This window comes from Nelusetta ayraudi, unplaced genomic scaffold (assembly GCF_046127955.1).
Source record: "Nelusetta ayraudi isolate G7.1 ecotype Tasmania unplaced genomic scaffold, CSIRO-AGI_Nayr_v1 ptg000024l, whole genome shotgun sequence".
In the NCBI taxonomy this organism is placed as follows: domain Eukaryota; kingdom Metazoa; phylum Chordata; class Actinopteri; order Tetraodontiformes; family Monacanthidae; genus Nelusetta; species Nelusetta ayraudi.
The window spans coordinates 648,118-668,282 of NW_027466074.1; positions in this window are offsets into that span (position 1 = coordinate 648,118).

The following is a 20,165-nucleotide window of genomic DNA, read 5'->3' on the forward strand; positions in this document are numbered from 1 at the left end:
GCACGATGGCCATGAGCCACTTTGATCTCTTCACATACAACATGGTATTTGAGATGCTGGGCATCTTCACCTGCATATGCATATGTCATTGCATGAATATTAATAATGAACATTTCCTGCGGATTGGAATGATCCTTACAATTGTAAGCCAATGTGGACAGCTTTTCCTTCACATCCTCACCTGTGCGGAGCGCCACCTGGCTGTTGTCCCTCCCGTCACCTACCTGAGTCTGAAAGGGCAGCGAGGGATCAGGGCCAGAAACGTGAGTATTGGCTTTGTTTGGCTGCTTTCCATTTTGATGACAATGAACCTTTTTCAGCTGGGGAGCAGTGACAAATATTTGGTGATGTTTTTTACCAGTAGATTTTTGCCCTATTTCTTGTCTTAGCATTTTGTCTTTCTGTCCTGAGGGTGTTGATTCGTTCAGGGCCAGGGGAGGGGAATGGCGGAAGACGGCGCATCGACCAATCAAAACTGAGGGCCTCTATGTCATTGTAGGTGTGCTGGTAGTGCTGGTTTTGAGGCTCAGCTGGAATGTAATATCAGGCTTCTTAATGCCACATGTTAGTGAGAGTGTGATGTCTGGTTTCATGTCATTTGCCAACTGGAATAGTCTGCCCAGCAGTTTTCTGATGCCAATGCTGTATCTCCAGAGAAAAGGGAAACTGTTGTGTTGCAAAAAGAAAAATTACCCAAAGAATTCAAGAGGTTAGAACAGGTTTAAGAACATGGCCATTTTTCTTGATAAGTTTTTTTAATTTCAAAAAGTAATATAGAATGTGGGAATTATTATTATCATTATTATTATCATTATTATTATTATTATTATTATTATTATTATTATTATTATTATTATTATTATTTACTTTTTTGAGAGGTTTTTCGGTTTGTTAACATTTCCCAGGGGCTAATTATATTGGAAGATGAAGGATGTTGAATTTACCACATTGACAACTCATGTAAGTTCAATTTAACATCAGCAACAATTTTGTTTAAGCAAAGACATAAATTAAATTCCATTTTCAGTGTGTTTCCTTTAGTGTTGGTTTTAATGTAAATTTAAAACATTTGCTTTGTTCCTAGATGTTATTCCAATGTAAACTCTCTTATCTTTTATTTCCAAAGTATTTTTTTTGGTTTGTTTGTTTTTTTGGGGTTTTTTTGCAAATGTGGAATGTTTTGTGCGTATGCATTTTCAAGTTTCATGTCCAGGACAAAGTTTTGCATTGCTACGAGTGCTTTCATTAAAAACAAATTGTGTGACAGCCAGGTGTTCTGCTTTCAATCACCTCTTCATTTGAATGAGCGTCGGTTTAAAGTTACAACTCATTTGATTTTAATCAAACATCCACTCTCACCTACAGAGAATGTATTTCCACCCGTAGGAGAAGACCCGTTCATTGATCATCTGATAGCTGTTTGTTTTCTGTTTCTTTAATCCTCTGTGCCTTGCACTTTAATTGGACAACATTTTAAGACTAATCACACAGGTAAGATGTGAGCTGGCAGTGCTGCATTACAGAACTGTAGGACAGAAAATCCAGCAAAGCAGCCAGCAAAGTGCCTCCTCTAAACAAAGTGATTGCATTCAGTGATGTTCTTGATAATGCAAGCAAAACTAAATCAATTGAAATAGATGCCAATGTCGTGCAGTTAAACAGATTTTAGGACCAGACACACCTATCTTTAATCTACTACGAAGGAAGGGTGCTGTTGTGGATCAGTTTCAGTGACAGAAAAACAGAGTGGATAGTCAATAACTGGTTATATAACATGCAAAAAAAACCAAAAAAAAAAACAGCAGCAGTCGAATTGACGAACACAGGACAAGGTATAAAAACAAATGCACTGCCCAGATACACAGGGTACCGCCAACTGGAGGCTGAAATAAAAATACATTATCTGTATATATATAGATTAAAGGTGAGTACATTTCATGAAATTGATGTATTTCTTTTCTGATTTATTCAGTATGTAACTGTCATTTCAGTGTGAATCAGTTGTTAAAGTAAAAAGAAAAAAAAATTCCGATAACTTTTGATCATTGAAAAAAGTATGTTTTCTGATTTCAAGATGTCAGACGAGACGTTCATAATGTTCCACTCAGCATTGTGTTGCCTGACATTTGTGCAATTGAAAAATGCATACATACTTCCTACATGTTTGTGTCAAAATGTTCTATCACGTTTCTCTTGCACTCAGGGCCACAGGTGTTGTTGAAGTCTGCACCAGCTGTCCTGGGTCGAAGGTGGACCTACACCCTGGACAAGTCGCCAGTACATTTCTTTACATTTTCTTTTCTTCCTCTCCTCTTCTCTGCCCAGTGTCAAGAGTGATGTTTTTCAATTGTTCCTCATTGAATTCCTCCCTGCCATCTGCTTCTTCCACTGACACCCAATCTTTAGTTTGTTTGTACCTATGTGATCAGTCCTCAGTTGCCAATAACTTTATCATCACCTTCACCATCACCTCTGTCATCTTCCTCCTCCCTGTTTACATCTTCATCCTCCACCTGGGTTTCAAACAGTGGCGGCAGCAGAGCTTCAGCACGATGGCCATGAGCCACTTTGACCTCTTCACCTACAACATGGTTCTATTTGAGGTGCTGGGCGTCTTAGCGTGCACATGTACATGTTGTGGCATGAATACTAAAAATGAGCATCTCGTGCTGATGGGAATGGTTCTGACAGCTTTGAGCCAATGTGGACAATTTTGCCTTCACATATTGACCTGTGCGGAGCGCCACCTGGCTGTTGTCCACCCCATCACCTACTTGAGTCTGAAAGGGCAGCGATGGATCAGGGCCAGAAATGTGACCATCGGCTTTGTTTGGCTGTTTTCCATGTTGATGATAATTAACATTTTCCAACTGAGGAGCAGTGACATATATTTGGTGACAATTATACCACTAGCTTTTACAGTATTTCATGTCTTGGTATTTTGTCTGTCAGTCCTGAGGGTGTTGATGTGTTCAGGGCCAGGGGAGGGGAACGGTGGAAGACAGCACATCGACCAATCAAAGCTGAGGGCCTTCTATGTCATTGTAGGCGTGCTGGTAGTAATGGTGTTGAGACTCAGTTGGAACGTAATATCAGGTTCATTGATGCTCCATGTCAGTGAGAGTGTGAAGTGTGGTTTAATATATTTTGGATTGTGGACCGGTCTGCCCAGCAGTTTGCTGATGCCACTGCTGTATCTCCAGAGAAAAGGGAAATGGTTGTGTTGCAAAGAGAAAAATTAACCAAAAAAATTCAGAAGGTTATAATAAGTTTAAAAACATGGGCCTTTTTTTGATAAATGTTTTCCATTTTAACATAAAACATAGGGTCTAGCATTTCTTTCTGTTTTTCGAGAGGTTTTTCGGTTTGTTAACATTTCCCAGGGGCTAATTATATTGGAAGATGAAGGATGTTGAATTTACCACATGGACAACTAATTTAAGTTTAGTTTAACATCAGCAACAATTTTGTTTAATCAACGACATAAAGTCAATTCCATGTTCAGTGTGTTTCCTTTAGTGTTGGTTTTAATGTAAATTTAAAACATTTGCTTTGTTCCTAGATGTTATTCCAATGTAAACTCTCTTATCTTTTATTTCCAAAGTATTTTTTTTGGTTTGTTTGTTTTTTTGGGGTTTTTTTGCAAATGTGGAATGTTTTGTGCGTATGCATTTTCAAGTTTCATGTCCAGGACAAAGTTTTGCATTGCTACGAGTGCTTTCATTAAAAACAAATTGTGTGACAGCCAGGTGTTCTGCTTTCAATCACCTCTTCATTTGAATGAGCGTCGGTTTAAAGTTACAACTCATTTGATTTTAATCAAACATCCACTCTCACCTACAGAGAATGTATTTCCACCCGTAGGAGAAGACCCGTTCATTGATCATCTGATAGCTGTTTGTTTTCTGTTTCTTTAATCCTCTGTGCCTTGCACTTTAATTGGACAACATTTTAAGACTAATCACACAGGTAAGATGTGAGCTGGCAGTGCTGCATTACAGAACTGTAGGACAGAAAATCCAGCAAAGCAGCCAGCAAAGTGCCTCCTCTAAACAAAGTGATTGCATTCAGTGATGTTCTTGATAATGCAAGCAAAACTAAATCAATTGAAATAGATGCCAATGTCGTGCAGTTAAACAGATTTTAGGACCAGACACACCTATCTTTAATCTACTACGAAGGAAGGGTGCTGTTGTGGATCAGTTTCAGTGACAGAAAAACAGAGTGGATAGTCAATAACTGGTTATATAACATGCAAAAAAAAACAAAAAAAAAAACAGCAGCAGTCGAATTGACGAACACAGGACAAGGTATAAAAACAAATGCACTGCCCAGATACACAGGGTACCGCCAACTGGAGGCTGAAATAAAAATACATTATCTGTATATATATAGATTAAAGGTGAGTACATTTCATGAAATTGATGTATTTCTTTTCTGATTTATTCAGTATGTAACTGTCATTTCAGTGTGAATCAGTTGTTAAAGTAAAAAGAAAAAAAAATTCCGATAACTTTTGATCATTGAAAAAAGTATGTTTTCTGATTTCAAGATGTCAGACGAGACGTTCATAATGTTCCACTCAGCATTGTGTTGCCTGACATTTGTGCAATTGAAAAATGCATACATACTTCCTACATGTTTGTGTCAAAATGTTCTATCACGTTTCTCTTGCACTCAGGGCCACAGGTGTTGTTGAAGTCTGCACCAGCTGTCCTAGGTCGAAGGTGGACCTACACCCTGGACAAGTCGCCAGTACATTTCTTTACATTTTCTTTTCTTCCTCTCCTCTTCTCTGCCCAGTGTCAAGAGTGATGTTTTTCAATTGTTCCTCATTGAATTCCTCCCTGCCATCTGCTTCTTCCACTGACACCCAATCTTTAGTTTGTTTGTACCTATGTGATCAGTCCTCAGTTGCCAATAACTTTATCATCACCTTCACCATCACCTCTGTCATCTTCCTCCTCCCTGTTTACATCTTCATCCTCCACCTGGGTTTCAAACAGTGGCGGCAGCAGAGCTTCAGCACGATGGCCATGAGCCACTTTGACCTCTTCACCTACAACATGGTTCTATTTGAGGTGCTGGGCGTCTTAGCGTGCACATGTACATGTTGTGGCATGAATACTAAAAATGAGCATCTCGTGCTGATGGGAATGGTTCTGACAGCTTTGAGCCAATGTGGACAATTTTGCCTTCACATATTGACCTGTGCGGAGCGCCACCTGGCTGTTGTCCACCCCATCACCTACTTGAGTCTGAAAGGGCAGCGATGGATCAGGGCCAGAAATGTGACCATCGGCTTTGTTTGGCTGTTTTCCATGTTGATGATAATTAACATTTTCCAACTGAGGAGCAGTGACGTATATTTGGTGACAATTATACCACTAGCTTTTACAGTATTTCATGTCTTGGTATTTTGTCTGTCAGTCCTGAGGGTGTTGATGTGTTCAGGGCCAGGGGAGGGGAACGGTGGAAGACAGCACATCGACCAATCAAAGCTGAGGGCCTTCTATGTCATTGTAGGCGTGCTGGTAGTAATGGTGTTGAGACTCAGTTGGAGCGTAATATCAGGTTCATTGATGCTCCATGTCAGTGAGAGTGTGAAGTGTGGTTTAATATATTTTGGATTGTGGACCGGTCTGCCCAGCAGTTTGCTGATGCCACTGCTGTATCTCCAGAGAAAAGGGAAATGGTTGTGTTGCAAAGAGAAAAATTAACCAAAAAAATTCAGAAGGTTATAATAAGTTTAAAAACATGGGCCTTTTTTTGATAAATGTTTTCCATTTTAACATAAAACATAGGGTCTAGCATTTCTTTCTGTTTTTCGAGAGGTTTTTCGGTTTGTTAACATTTCCCAGGGGCTAATTATATTGGAAGATGAAGGATGTTGAATTTACCACATGGACAACTAATTTAAGTTTAGTTTAACATCAGCAACAATTTTGTTTAATCAACGACATAAAGTCAATTCCATGTTCAGTGTGTTTCCTTTAGTGTTGGTTTTAATGTAAATTTAAAACATTTGCTTTGTTCCTAGATGTTATTTCAATGTAAACTCTCTTATCTTTTATTTCCAAAGTATTTTTTTGGTTTGTTTGTTTTTTTTGTTTTTTTTTGCAAATGTGGAATGTTTTGTGCGTATGCATTTTCAAGTTTCATGTCCAGGACAAAGTTTTGCATTGCTACGAGTGCTTTCATTAAAAACAAATTGTGTGACAGCCAGGTGTTCTGCTTTCAATCACCTCTTCATTTGAATGAGCGTCGGTTTAAAGTTACAACTCATTTGATTTTAATCAAACATCCACTCTCACCTACAGAGAATGTATTTCCACCCATAGGAGAAGACCCGTTCATTGATCATCTGATAGCTGTTTGTTTTCTGTTTCTTTAATCCTCTGTGCCTTGCACTTTAATTGGACAACATTTTAAGACTAATCACACAGGTAAGATGTGAGCTGGTGGATCAGTTTCAGTGACAGAAAAACAGAGTGGATAGTCAATAACTGGTTATATAACATGCAAAAAAAAAACAGCAGCAGTCGAATTGACGAACACAGGAGGAGGTATAAAAACAAATGCACTGCCCAGATACACAGGGTACCGCCAACTGGAGGCTGAACTAAAAATACATTATCTGTATATATATAGATTAAAGGTGAGTACATTTCATGAAATTGATGTATTTCTTTTCTGATGTATTCAGTATGTAACTGTCATTTCAGTGTGAATCAGTTGTTAAAGTAAAAAAAAAAAAATTCCGATAACTTTTGATCATTGAAAAAAGTATGTTTTCTGATTTCAAGATGTCAGACGAGATGTTAATAATATTCCACTCAGCATTGTGTTGCCTTACATTTGTGCAATTGAAAAATGTATTCATACTTCCTGCATGTTGTTCCATAGGTGTTGTTGAAGTCTTCACCAGCTGTCCTGGGTCGAAGGTGGACCTACACCCTGGACAAGTCGCCAGCACATTTCTTTACATTTTCTTTTCTTCCTGTATTCTTTTCTTCCAGTGTCAAGAGTGATGCTTTTCAATTGTTTCACATTGAATTCCTCCCTGCCATCTGCTTCTTCCACTGACACCCAATCTTTTGTTTGCTTGTACCAATGTGATCAGTCCTCAGTTGCCAATAACTTTATCATCACCTTCACTATCACCTCTGTCATCTTCCTCCTCCCTGTTTACATCTTCATCCTCCACCTGGGTTTCAAACAGTGGCGGCAGCAGAGCTTCAGCACGATGGCCATGAGCCACTTTGACCTCTTCACCTACAACATGGTTCTATTTGAGGTGCTGGGCATCTTTGCGTGCATATGCTTATGTTATTGCATGAATACTAAAAATGAGCATCTCATGCTGATGGGAAAGGTCCTGACAGCTTTGAGCCAATGTGGACAAGTGAACCTTCACATCCTCACCTGTGCGGAGCGCCACCTGGCTGTTGTCCACCCCATCACCTACTTGAGTCTGAAAGGGCAGCGATGGATCAGGGCCAGAAATGTGACCATCGGCTTTGTTTGGCTGTTTTCCATGTTGACGATAATTAACATTTTTCAGCTGAGGAGCAGTGACGTATATTTGGTGACAATTATACCACTAGCTTGTGTGCTATTCCTTGTCTTGGTAATTTGTCTTTCTGTCCTGAGAGTGTTGATGCGTTCAGGGCCAGGGGAGGGGAACGGTGGAAGACAGCACATCGACCAATCAAAGCTGAGGGCCTTCTATGTCATTGTAGGCGTGCTGGTAGTAATGGTGTTGAGACTCAGCTGGAGCGTGACATCATTTTCATTGATGCTCCATGTCAGTGAGAGTGTGAAGTGTGGTTTAATATATTTTGGATTGTGGACCGGTCTGCCCAGCAGTTTGCTGATGCCACTGCTGTATCTCCAGAGAAAAGGGAAATGGTTGTGTTGCAAAGAGTAAAATTAACCCAAAAAATTCCAGAGGTTACAACAGGTTTAAAAACATGGGCATTTTTTGATACATGTTTTCCATTTGAAAATAAAACATAGGCTGTAGCATTTTTTTTCTGTGTTTTGAGAGGTTTTTCAGTCTCTCAACATTTCTTAGGGATTAATTATATTGGAATATGAAGGTTTATTTTACAACGTGGCTGATGTATGTTAGTTCAGTTCAAGATCAGCAACAATTTTGTTTATGCAAAGATATAAAGTCAATTCCATTAGCACTGTGCCTCTACAGCAGGGCATCAAATGCTCTGACGGAAAAGTCCACATGTATAGAGAACAATATCTTTCAGGCTTTACAAATTTTTGTCACTTTCAAGATTCTGGGGTTTATGTTTATGTAGGTACCTGACAGCAAATTTGTGTTAAATATTTTAGCCACAGCAGTCATTGACTGGTTAGCATTTCCTTTCATGTTGTTTTAATGTAAATGAAAAACATTTGCTTTGTTTTGTAAATGTCATTACAATGTTACCTTTCAACTATAATTTTCAGAGTTTTTTTTTTTTTTTTTCAAAATTGGAAAATTTTGTGTGTATGCATTTGCATGCGCTTTCATTAAAAACAAATTGTGTGACAGCCAGGTGTTCTGCTTACAATCACCCTTTGACTTGAATAAGCGTCTGTTTAAAGTTACAACGCTATTTATTTTAATCAAACATCCACTCTCACCCACAGAGAACGTATCTGCACCCATAGGAGAAGACCCTAACCCTAACCCTTGCACTTTAATTTGACAACATTTAAAGACTAATCACAAAGGTAAGATGTGAGCTGGCAGTGCTGCATTACAGAACAGCAGGACAGAAAATCCAACAAAGCAGCCAGCAAAGTGCCTCCTCTTAACACAGTGATTGCATCCAGTGATGCTCTTGATGATGCAAGCATATGGTGTCAATCGAAATAGACACCAATGTTGTGCAGTTATCATTCTAGAAACAGACACAGTCTTTCATTTCTGGTGTTATGTAGTGTGTAATGTAATGTGATCCTTCAATTCATATATTTTTTCAATAGTCATTTAGGAGAGTCTGTAGACAGTCCTGAAGTATTTTATTCTTATAAAACTGCAATTAAGGTGGACAAGGCCTGGTACCCAGTTTTCTGTGTGCCCACCCACAATAGAATTCCATATAAGTCTCCACACTACTGGGGGAAAAGGTGCTATTGGGGATCAGTTTCAGTGACAAAAGATAAAGTGGATGACAAGCAATAACTAGTTGCATAACATGCAAATACAAGTCAGCTGCAGATGTATTAAAAGACCCAATAGGAGATTGACAAACAAGTGCTCAGTCCAGACACAATGGGAGACAGCCATTGGGAGGCTGACATAAAATAATATATGTATTGAAGTTGACTGAAGGTGAGTACATTTTATGAAAAGTGGCTATGTTTTATTTAAGAGGTTAGATGGACATTGTCATGGTTTCAGCATGAACCAGTTGTTAAATAAGGTCAAAATTATGGGTTTGTCTATCCATCAATTTATTTTGTATTACTGCTTCTCTTGCACTCAGGGTCACAGTATGTGTTGAAGTCTGAACCAGCTGTCCTGGGCCAAAGGTGGACCTACACCCTGGACAAGTTGTCTGTAAATTTCTTTAGATTTTCTTTTCTTCTCTTCCTCTTCTCTGCCCAGTGTCAGGAGTGATGTTTACCATTTGTTCCACATCAAATACCTCCCTGCCGTCTGCTTCTTCCATTCAATCTTTTATTTGCTTGCAATGTAATCAATTGTTAGTTGCCAATTACATTGTCATCACCTTCACCATCACCTCCATCGTCTTCCTCCTCCCTGTCTACATCTTCATCCTCCACCTGGGTTTCAAACAGTGGCGACAGCAGAGCTTCAGCATGATAGCCATGAGCCACTTTGACCTCTTTACCTACCACATGGTTGTCTTCGAGATGTTGAGCATCTTCGCATGCATATGCATATGTTATTGCATGAATACTAATAATGAACATTTCCTGTGGATTGGAATGATCCTTACAATTGTAAGCCAATGTGGACAGCTTTTCCTTCACATCCTCACCTGTGCGGAGCGCCACCTGGCTGTTGTCCATCCCGTCACCTACCTGAGTCTGAAAGGGCAGCGAGGGATCAGGGCCAGAAATGTGACCATTGGCTTTGTTTGGCTGCTTTCCATTTTGATGACAATGAACCTTTTTCAGCTGGGGAGCAGTGAGATGTTTGTGGTGATGTTTATACCAGTAGCTTTTGCGCTATTTCTTGTCTTAGCATTTTGTCTTTCTGTCCTGAGGGTGTTGATTCGTTCAGGGCCAGGGGAGGGGAATGGCGGAAGACAGCACATCGACCAATCAAAACTGAGGGCCTTCTATGTCATTGTAGGTGTGCTGGCAGTGCTGGTTTTGAGATTCAGCTGGAATGTAATATCAGGCTTCTTAATGCCACATATTAGTGAGAATGTGATGTGTGGTTTCATGTCATTTGCCTACTGGAATAGTCTGCCCAGCAGTTTTCTGATGCCAATGCTGTATCTCCAGAGAAAAGGGAAACTGTTGTGTTGCAAAAAGAAAAATTACCCAAAAAATTCAAGAGGTTAGAACAGGTTTAAGAACATGGCCATTTTTCTTGATAAATATTTTCAATTTAAAAATAAAATGTAGAATGTAAGATTTTGAAAATTCCAAAGGTTTAAAAAAACATTTGTAGTTGTTGTTTTTTTTTTGTTGTTTTTTTTAGATAAATACCTCTACATCTGACTATATTTTTCACCATCAAATTTTGTCAAGTTTATTTTTTTCATTATGGAGGTGTGTGTATTTGGAGGTAACTACAGTGAAAAAATACATGATGCATACATGTTTTCCACGTCAACGTTACTTTCAAGTCCAATTCAAAGTTTCAATTTTGTGTATGTTTCCAAATTTTAGAAGACATATGAAGTAATATAAATGTAAATTACGTTTACCATGAATCAGGGAGTTTCATGTAATAAGCCTTATAGATTTGATTAAATTAAAAATTGAACAGAACAGCGTGGGCTTTTGTGTGGTGCTTTTTTTCTCTATTATTTTGCATCAGTTTTTTTTTTTGTCTTATTGAAATCGTATAAACAATTCACCCCATCAGCCAACTCAATAGAGATAGCTTCAAGTGTCAAGTGTTTAAGTGTCAAGAGATTATTATCAGTATGAAATCACAAACTATTGTTGCAAAGTGTTGTTGCACTATATGTCGGACATGCAAATGAATGTCACCTAGTGAGCATCTTGGTTATATTTATTCTTAATTCTTTATGCTCATCTACTGCTTTTGGGCACTGCTGCCCCATTTCAATCCAAGTAGAAATTCAGAACCAAAAACTCGTTCAAATTGATTTAGATGCTGATAAAACAAATAGTTATTCAAACCTCAATGACATAATTTTGCTTTTAAATATCCTTCACATGAATATCTGCATAAATAGACTGCTTAGTTTTATTGCTCATCTAATGGAAGAGAAGCGAAGTATACAGGTGGTAGGGCGACATCAGCTGGTCATATTGATGTAGTGCACTTGTAAACTCCAGAAGTCAAGCAGTCTGACGTCAAGTGTCTCTATCGGCATGGACATTAAAACTAACTTCTTCTTTTTTAAAGAAACAGTGTTGTAGCTATTATGATTTCAAAGTACCCACTTCTCTGACTTTAACTGTTACATTAAATTAGCTATTTATTCTAATTTTTAAATTTCATGTCTCATTATTATTTTAAGATGTTGTGTGCAACAACAAAAATTAAATTCATTCAATACAAGGCACACCGTCGGCAGTCTAATGAAAAATGTCGCTTAACGGTTTAAAAAGGAGGCCTATGTTTTTAAAAAATGATCCCAGGTTTTTGTGATTAGCAGGTCCTCGGAGATCAACCCCAGTTTGTCATCGTCTCCGCTAGGGCTGTTCTCACTTCTCTTTCGTCTTTCGGAGAAACAAAGTGCGTAAATGCGTGTGAACTGAGGCTCGGCCAGCCATGGTTTTGTTGTGACGGTGAAGCGAACTTTGTCGAAGTAGCAAGAGAGCGTTAACTCTCGTCGTTTCACCTCGTTTGAACTGTGTGGTTGGACGAAGCATATCTGTAGGTTGGCACTTAGAACCGCGGTGTGTATCGAGTTTGTGGAGTTTTGTTACTAAAGTTGGGGCCGTCAAATTCACTTCCTTGAGCGCAAAGTTTGGCATTAGCAGTTGAGCAGAAATCGCTCGGACGCTCAGTTTTGACCAAAAGCCAAGTGAACGAGAGAACGACTACCAAGGCAAAAAATGTCCGACACACAGACAGATAGATAGACGTGCAGACGAGTTAATGACTGGAGCGCGGTATGTCTGATGTTTTGAGTCTTATCAAAACATTTGACACAGGCAAAACAGGTGTTGAATCAACCTTAAAGTTACAACTCATTTGATTTTAATCAAACATCCACTCTCACCTACCGAGAGTGTAGTTCCCCCCGTAGCAGAAGACCTGTTCATTAATAATCTGCTAGCTGTTTGTTTACTGTTTGTTTTCTTTGACCCTCTGTGCCTTGCACTTTAATTTGACAATATTTTAATAATAGTCACGCAGGCGAAATGTGAGCTGGCAGGGCTGCATTACAGAACTGCAGGACAGATTATACAGCAAATCAACCAGCAAGCTGCCTTTTCTCAGCAAAGTGATCGAATCTAGTGATGCTCATTATAACGCAAGCATAATGATGATGAACAAAATAGACACCAGTGTTGTGCACTTATTGTTGTAGGAACGAACACACTCTTTCATTTCTGATGTTACGTAGTGTGTCATGTAATATGACTTTTTTAATTCATATTTTTCAATAGTCAATTAGGATAATCTATTTAAAACAACAACAACTGAACAGGACAACGTGGGCTTTGGCGTGGTGCTTTTTTCTCTCTCTATAATTGTCATCATCTTTCAGATCTTATTGAAATTATAGAAACAATTCACCCCATCAGCCAACTCAATAGCTTCTAATAAGCTTCAAGAGATTATTATCGGTATGAAATCACAAACTAATGTTGCAAAGTGTTGTTGCACTTTACTGCATGTCGGACATACAAACAAATTTCACCTTGTCAGCATCTTGGTTATATTTATTCTTAATTCTTTATGCTCATCCACTGCTTTTGGGCACTGCTGCCCCTTTTCAACCCAATAAAAAAAAATAAACTGGTTCAAATTGAATTAGATGCTGATTGACCAAATAGTTACTCATACTTCAATGACATAATTTTGCTTTTAAATAGCCGTCACATTAATATCGACATAAATAGGCTGCTCAGTTTTATTGCTTATCTTATGGGAGAGAAGCGAAGTATATAGGCGGTAGGGCGACATCAGCTGGGCATATTAATGTAGTGCATGTGTAAACTTCTTTTTAAAGAAACAATGGTGTAATAAATATTATGACTTCAAAGTACCCGCTTCTTGTCATTAGCCGTAGAATTAAATTAGCTATTTATTTCATTTTATTCAGTTTATGTCTAATTATTATTTTAAGATCTTATGTGCAACAAAATTCTTACATTTATGCGGGTTAATATAAGGCACATCGTCGGCAGTCAGTATAATGAAAAATGTACCTTAAAGGTGTAAAAATGCGGTCCTTGTTTTTTTTTATATATAAATTGATCTCTGGTTTTCGTGATTGGCGGGTCATCGGAGTTCAACCCCAGTTTGTCAGGTCTCTGCTTGGGCTGCTGTCACTGTTCTTGAAGAAACAAAAGTGCGTTAATGCGTGTGAACTGAGGCTCAGCCAGCCATGGTTTTATTGTGACGGTGAAGCGAACTTTGTCGAAGTAGTAAGAGAGCGTTAACTCTCGTCGTTTTACTACGTTTGAACTGTGTGGTTGGACGAAACATATCTGTAGGTTGGCACCTTAGATAGATGGATAGATAGACGTGCAGACGAGTTAATGACTGGAGCGCGGTATGTCTAATGTTTTTAGTCTTATCAAAACATTTGACGCGGACAAAATAGGTGTTGAATCAACCTTTGATTTGAATGAGCCTCGATTTAAAGTTACAACTCATTTGATTTTAATCAAACATCCACTCCCACCTACGTAGAATGAAGTTCCACCCGTAGCAGAAGACCTGTTCATTGATAATCTGCTAGCTGTTTGTTTACTGTTTGTTTTCTTTGATCCTCTGTGCCTTGCACTTTAATTTGACAACATTTTAATACTAGTCACACAGGCAAAATATGAGCTGGCAGTAATCTATACCTGCAGCCTTTTATTCTGATGAAATTGCAAATAAAGTGGGCAAAGCCAGATAGACTCACTCAGTTTTGTCTACGCCCACCCCCACTATAATTCCGTAGTCCCCACCCTACTGGGGGAAAAGTTCTATAGTGGAACAGTTTCAGAATGAGAATGGATGGTTAGCAGTAACTAGTGACATAACATGCAAAAAACATCTGCTGTAAAGTTGTCAGGGGCAGTAGGAGATCTACAAATCTGCTGCAGATGTATTGAAGAACCTAACAGGAAATAAACAAGTGCTCAGTCCAGACACAAGAGGCGACAGCCAATAGGAGGTTGGCATTGAAAATACTTATATTTACTGAAGGTGAGTACATTTAGTGAAATGGATGTACAGTATATTTTATGATTTATTCAGAAAGTAAAAAAAAAAAAATGAAGTTGTGGTTTCAGCATGAACCACTTGTTAAATAAAGTCAAACCAGTTACCGTGACGTTTTCTGCAAACTTAAAAGAAATGCAATTTTTTTTTTCGACAGGTTTGTCTGTCCATCAATCTGTTTTGTATCGCTGCTTCTCTTGCACTCAGGGCCACAGGTGTTGCTGAAGTCTACACCAGCTGTCCTGGGTCGAAGGTGGACCTACACCCTGGACAAGTCGCTAGTACATTTCTTTACATTTTCTTTTCTTCCTCTCCTCTTCTCTGCCCAGTGTCAGGAGTGATGTTTTTCAATTGTTCCTCATCAAATACCTCCCTTTCATCTGCTTCTTCCACTGACACCCAATCTCTTTTTTGCGCTCACCAATGTGATCATCAATCCACATTGGCAAACTACATTATCATCACCTTCACCATCACCTCTGTTGTCTTCCTCCTCCCTGTCTACATCTTCATCCTCCACCTGGGTCACAAACAGTGCACTGTTAAAAAGAAAAAGTTCAGAAAACGTAAAATTTCAAGGCAACATGATGCAAGAGATTTTTGAGTTTTCTCAACTTTTGCTGGCTCTTGTTGACTTAATTAAACTTTTTAAGTATAGCCAAGAGTTCTGCCAACTCAAATCTTTGCGTTCATCTTATGAGGGTAATACTGTGAGACTAACAAAGAACTTCTTGTTTGAATGCAATGTATTTCTACCTTCACCAAACACAGATTTTTATGTTGAATTAATAAACAATTTTTCTAATCAATGCCATTTATTTTTACCTTTTTTAAACTTAGATTTTCTTGTTGTATAAATATAAAATTATTCCTTCAATGACATATATTTTATAATTCACCAACACAAATATTCTTGTTGAATAAACATACATTTTCCCTTTATAAATCAAGCTGAACTCATCAATCAACAGATGGATAATTAATAATACAGACTAAAGCTGAATGTTATTCAATTTTTTATTGAATCAAACCATAACAGCTGCAGTGCATCAGAATCACAGTCGCACACAGCCATGAAGACATAAACAGGCAGATGCATCCAACCCCAATATCACTCAGGTCACTGTATTTCAAGTAACCTCTTCTTTAGTTCTTCACTCTTTAAACATATCAACCTTCACCTGAAGCAAAGAGTATAAAATACAGAGAAACATATCCTGCAGAGACAACACCTGATGTCATCTTTCAACGATCGAAAATACAACCCTCACTAAAATCAGAGAAAACTTTGTTTCCACATGCAGCAGAAACAAACCCTGCATCTAATTTTTTTCTACTTTCTCGAGAATATAATAAAAAAAAAACATTGTGTCCAAACAATCACAACTGCAACATGCTTTCCTGCATTAGTCTAGCAGGACTAGGTAGCTGTATAAAACACTAACATTAAGACACTTATAAAAAACAATACCTTGAACGTTTTGGCAACTGCCAAAGTCACAGGACAAGTTTGGATTTAAGCGCCCTTGTGCGCTGAGAGCATCGAGACCCTCCAAGCGAAAAGAAGATGGTCTGGATGCCCTCGAAGGTGTACCTCATGTCTTTGGGGTAGTCTATGTTAAGGGCGTACAGAAGGCCAAAGAGATGTGCCATGGCAGCAGACATGTGGGGAATATTGTGAAGCACAATTGCCCCTTCCAAAATGACCGCATGGTCTCGCACACAGGATTGATCCTCATAGAACACCGTGAGGATGGCAACAGACACACCTTCAATCACTGGAATCATATTTTCGGTGTCCTGGGGAAGAAGAAAAGATACATTATCAAGATCTTAGAGAACAAAGAGCATATAAAAAAATGTGAGTGCTGAAAAGGTTAATGCTAAAGCTAAAAAGTATAACTTGTAAGCGGGAGATGATTGGCTGCCCGTTTCTCGTGAGCATGTGAGTTGGGCTGTAAATCTTTTGGTTTCTCACAATTCAATTCCAAATTCAAAGGTCACTATCCGATTCAAACTCGATTCTCATATGCATATGCTCATAATTGTCCATCACCTTTAACAATTGTGCTGATTAAAAAAAAAAGAAAAGAAAAAGGCATTCTCTCTCACGCCGCTTCAACTGTCAGAGACTGCTGCTGCTGCTGCTTTTCTGCAGTTACTATTACTTACCATGCACTTCAGGAGAAACTTGGTTGTGTCTTCGCGGAGGTAGATTGGCAGGCCTCTCAGAGCTGCTGTCTTGCGGTGGGACATAATGTCGGTTGTCTAAAAATATGCAGTGCATAATTGAATTAGTATATTAATGTAATGTCATTCCTAATAAGAAAGTATATTTCTCTTCTAAAACTGCCTGTGAAAAGGGCACTTCACTGACCTGATCATCGAGTTCATCAAGGAGCTCCTCCATTTTTTGACCAAAGGCTCCTTTCTTGGACCTGTAGAGCTTCAGCAGGCCAGGCCCAAATTTGTCAAGGGATGCATTGAAAGTCCTGAGCAGGTCTTTGCTTGTGATCCGCTGAAATTCTTCAGATATCTTGACAAGAAAACAAAAAATAATATATTGTCAATTTTCAAACTATTGAATTTCAAGGTGCAAGTGTATCCTTGTCCACTGCTGGTCTGAAATCTGTGACCCGTCAGATTCTGAGGTGCCTCTACGTCTCACTGCTGGTTTCCCTTTTGCCAGTAAAAAGATAAAAAATGTCATCCATAATTATACTAAATGTTACTCTCAATTGTTTTGCCCCTGATGAAAATACTTTAAATCATATTCATGACATTTTAAACTTGCAATTTCAATTAAGCATGGGGAAGTGTACTTCCAAAGAAGTGAGATGCTTATATAAGAATAATAGGACAGGTCACAGAATAAAATTGATCACATATTAAAATGTAACACTGGCAAGAAAGAAAATCATCTATAAACATGTAGTTTGAGTTTTGAAAATTCAATAAAAATGTCCAGAAACCACCCAGGGTGGAGGGGACTTGGGCAGCCAGCTGTTGAATGACGCATTAGCAGCACATCGGATGACGCTTCTGAGGAAGGCTGACATCTCAGTCGAAACTGTCGAATTAACATCCTTTTTTACCCACTTGTCTGACAAAATCCTTACCACTTCAGAGGAAAACAGAGCAGGCCACCTCTCCTGCACCTCAGACACCATCGGCTGACACTCTCTCCGCCTGAGGGAAAACGTCAGCTCCATTTTCTGCTTTATCAATGTTGTGTTCCTTTTCTTTTTCATCATTTCTTCAATCAATGCAACTCTTTCCTCTTCAAGGGTAGCATCATCATGGTATTGTGGGTAATCTGGCACGTGATTGACCTCTCCACGCTTGGGCTTCTTCAGCGTGAATGGACTGTCGTCTTCACCTCCCCCTTTCCTTTTCTTGTTCACATTTAGCTCATTGCATCCTGCCTGACGAAGTTTTGACCTATAGTTTCCAAGTTTGTACTTGATACTTGTCTTCCATCCCTCGTAGCCTGTGACGCCAAATGGCTCCTTCAAACATGGATACTTGTGAATCAGCGCAGCAGCAACTGACTCAAGCTCATCTTTCTCAGGGTAGCTTTTGATTTCAAAAATTGCTTGTGCAATTTTATCCAATATCTCCATCTTCATGTCTCTTGTCACTTCAAGGCCCTTCTTTGTCTTTGCATATGTTTCATTGGCCTTGCACAATTTCAGTTCAACATCATATGCAAACTTGGGCATAAGGAATGGAGATGGCCACTCTACAGCTTGCCTTAATTTGGTTTGCACAGAATTGGTCTGGATAGAATCAGTCCAACTAGGCCCGAAATCTTCACTGTGAACACTGATTGTGTCCTGAGAGGAGACAGAAGTAGTTGACTGGTTATGTGGAGACAAATCACAGTTCCACATGATATGCAAGACTGCACGCTCTGCTGGTAATTCGGACATCTCTGTTAATCTGCAGAGTGCATTTCCGAACTCTGGATCCTCAAAGTGGAGTGAAAAATCATCTTGAATGTCGAGTCTCTCTTTAAGTATAACAAGCAATTGCCCAACAGATGTTGGGACTTCGGGAAGCTGGATTCGCCGCGCATCTCTGGAGGAAATAACGACCCGAAGTAACATAGTCTGTAAAGAGAGGAGAGACAAAAAGTGATTAGTCAAACCTTATTAGAAGAAAGATTAGCCTACATCTATATAATGGGGGCTGCAAATGAAGAACCTTCTCTAGAAAAAAACAAGCGTCTATACCATAATGAATGCCCATATTTTCATTTTCTGCCGTTACTGAACTCAACTGGCCATTTGAACTGTGATTGAACATTAAAGATGGTGCCACAACTAGCAGCCTTGGTGTTTGGGTGTGCTCTTTTTGTACACATCGTTATTCTTTGTATAGTATATGTGTATTTTTTTGCATACAGTATGTGCATCTTTTGCAATAGAATATTTTAATTCATGCTATTCCATTTCATATTATTTTAATTCTAAATTCAATTTTTATCACTCCCTTTAAAACATTTTTGGTACCTTTATGTTTACACCTGGCACCAAGAAAAGTGTATGAATGGTAAGGGGAGGAGAGAGCTCGTAGAAGACAGGAAAGGAGAGCAGGAGAAGAGAATTGGTGAGGAGAGAGAAGGGAGTCATAGAGGACAACAGGGAGTGAGTAAGGGACAGAGGAGGAGAAGAGATGTTGAGGAGAAAATGGGAGTAGGGACAGAGCAGAGGAGAGTAGAAAGAACATACCATTTTGACTAACTTTAATGGAGAATGAATGCCCTCGGAGTCACCATAAGCTTTCCACCAACTGTGTATGCTGCTAGGGGATGGTAATCTATCAGCACATCTGGATCCAGAAGAAGAAAGTCTGCATAGGTGTGTTCAACAAGCTCATAGGACCTGAAATGTTCAATGTACCAGGAAGAAATGAATGCCACCTTCTCTGAATCGATAAGAATGGTTGCAATTTTATGGAACTCTGGGAGTCCACTGCACTGTCCAGCAGACAAAATCATGCCTGCCGCATACTGTGTCCCATCCAGGTGAATCGTGTTAGACAGAGACACACTGTCTAGATGTGGGTACTTCTTCTGTATTTCACGCTTTAGAGGTGGATCCAATCCTGAAAGCCTGACCACCTTCACATTTTCAACATACAGTCTTGGCTTGAAAAGAATGCCACAGTCAAGGTGGTAGGCCATCATCTGCTGATGTTTTGTGGAGAGAGTGAGCAGCACATTTTTCCAGTTGCGAGTGTCATGGACAACTTTTTTAAAGAAGCTGTGCTTGGCTTCGAATCTCATTGTCCATAATTCAACTAGAGGCCCATAGCAGCGAATAAGTTGCGGGTAGTGGTCAATGAAGTGATGTTTCGGCCGCAGTCTGAACTCTGGAAAGGTACTGGTAAGCAACTTGCGATGCTCGAGTAGTTTACCAGATAAATAACACAGTGCATCCTCAGAAAGCTCGCTTGATACAACAATGTCAAGAATTTCCTTAAGGTCCATTAAAATCTCCCAAGATGGCTCCTGTTCTGGTATCTTGCGTCCAATCATAAACGGAAGTAAACGCAGCAGTGTCCAGTTTTCATGTCCATTCCCCCCAACTGT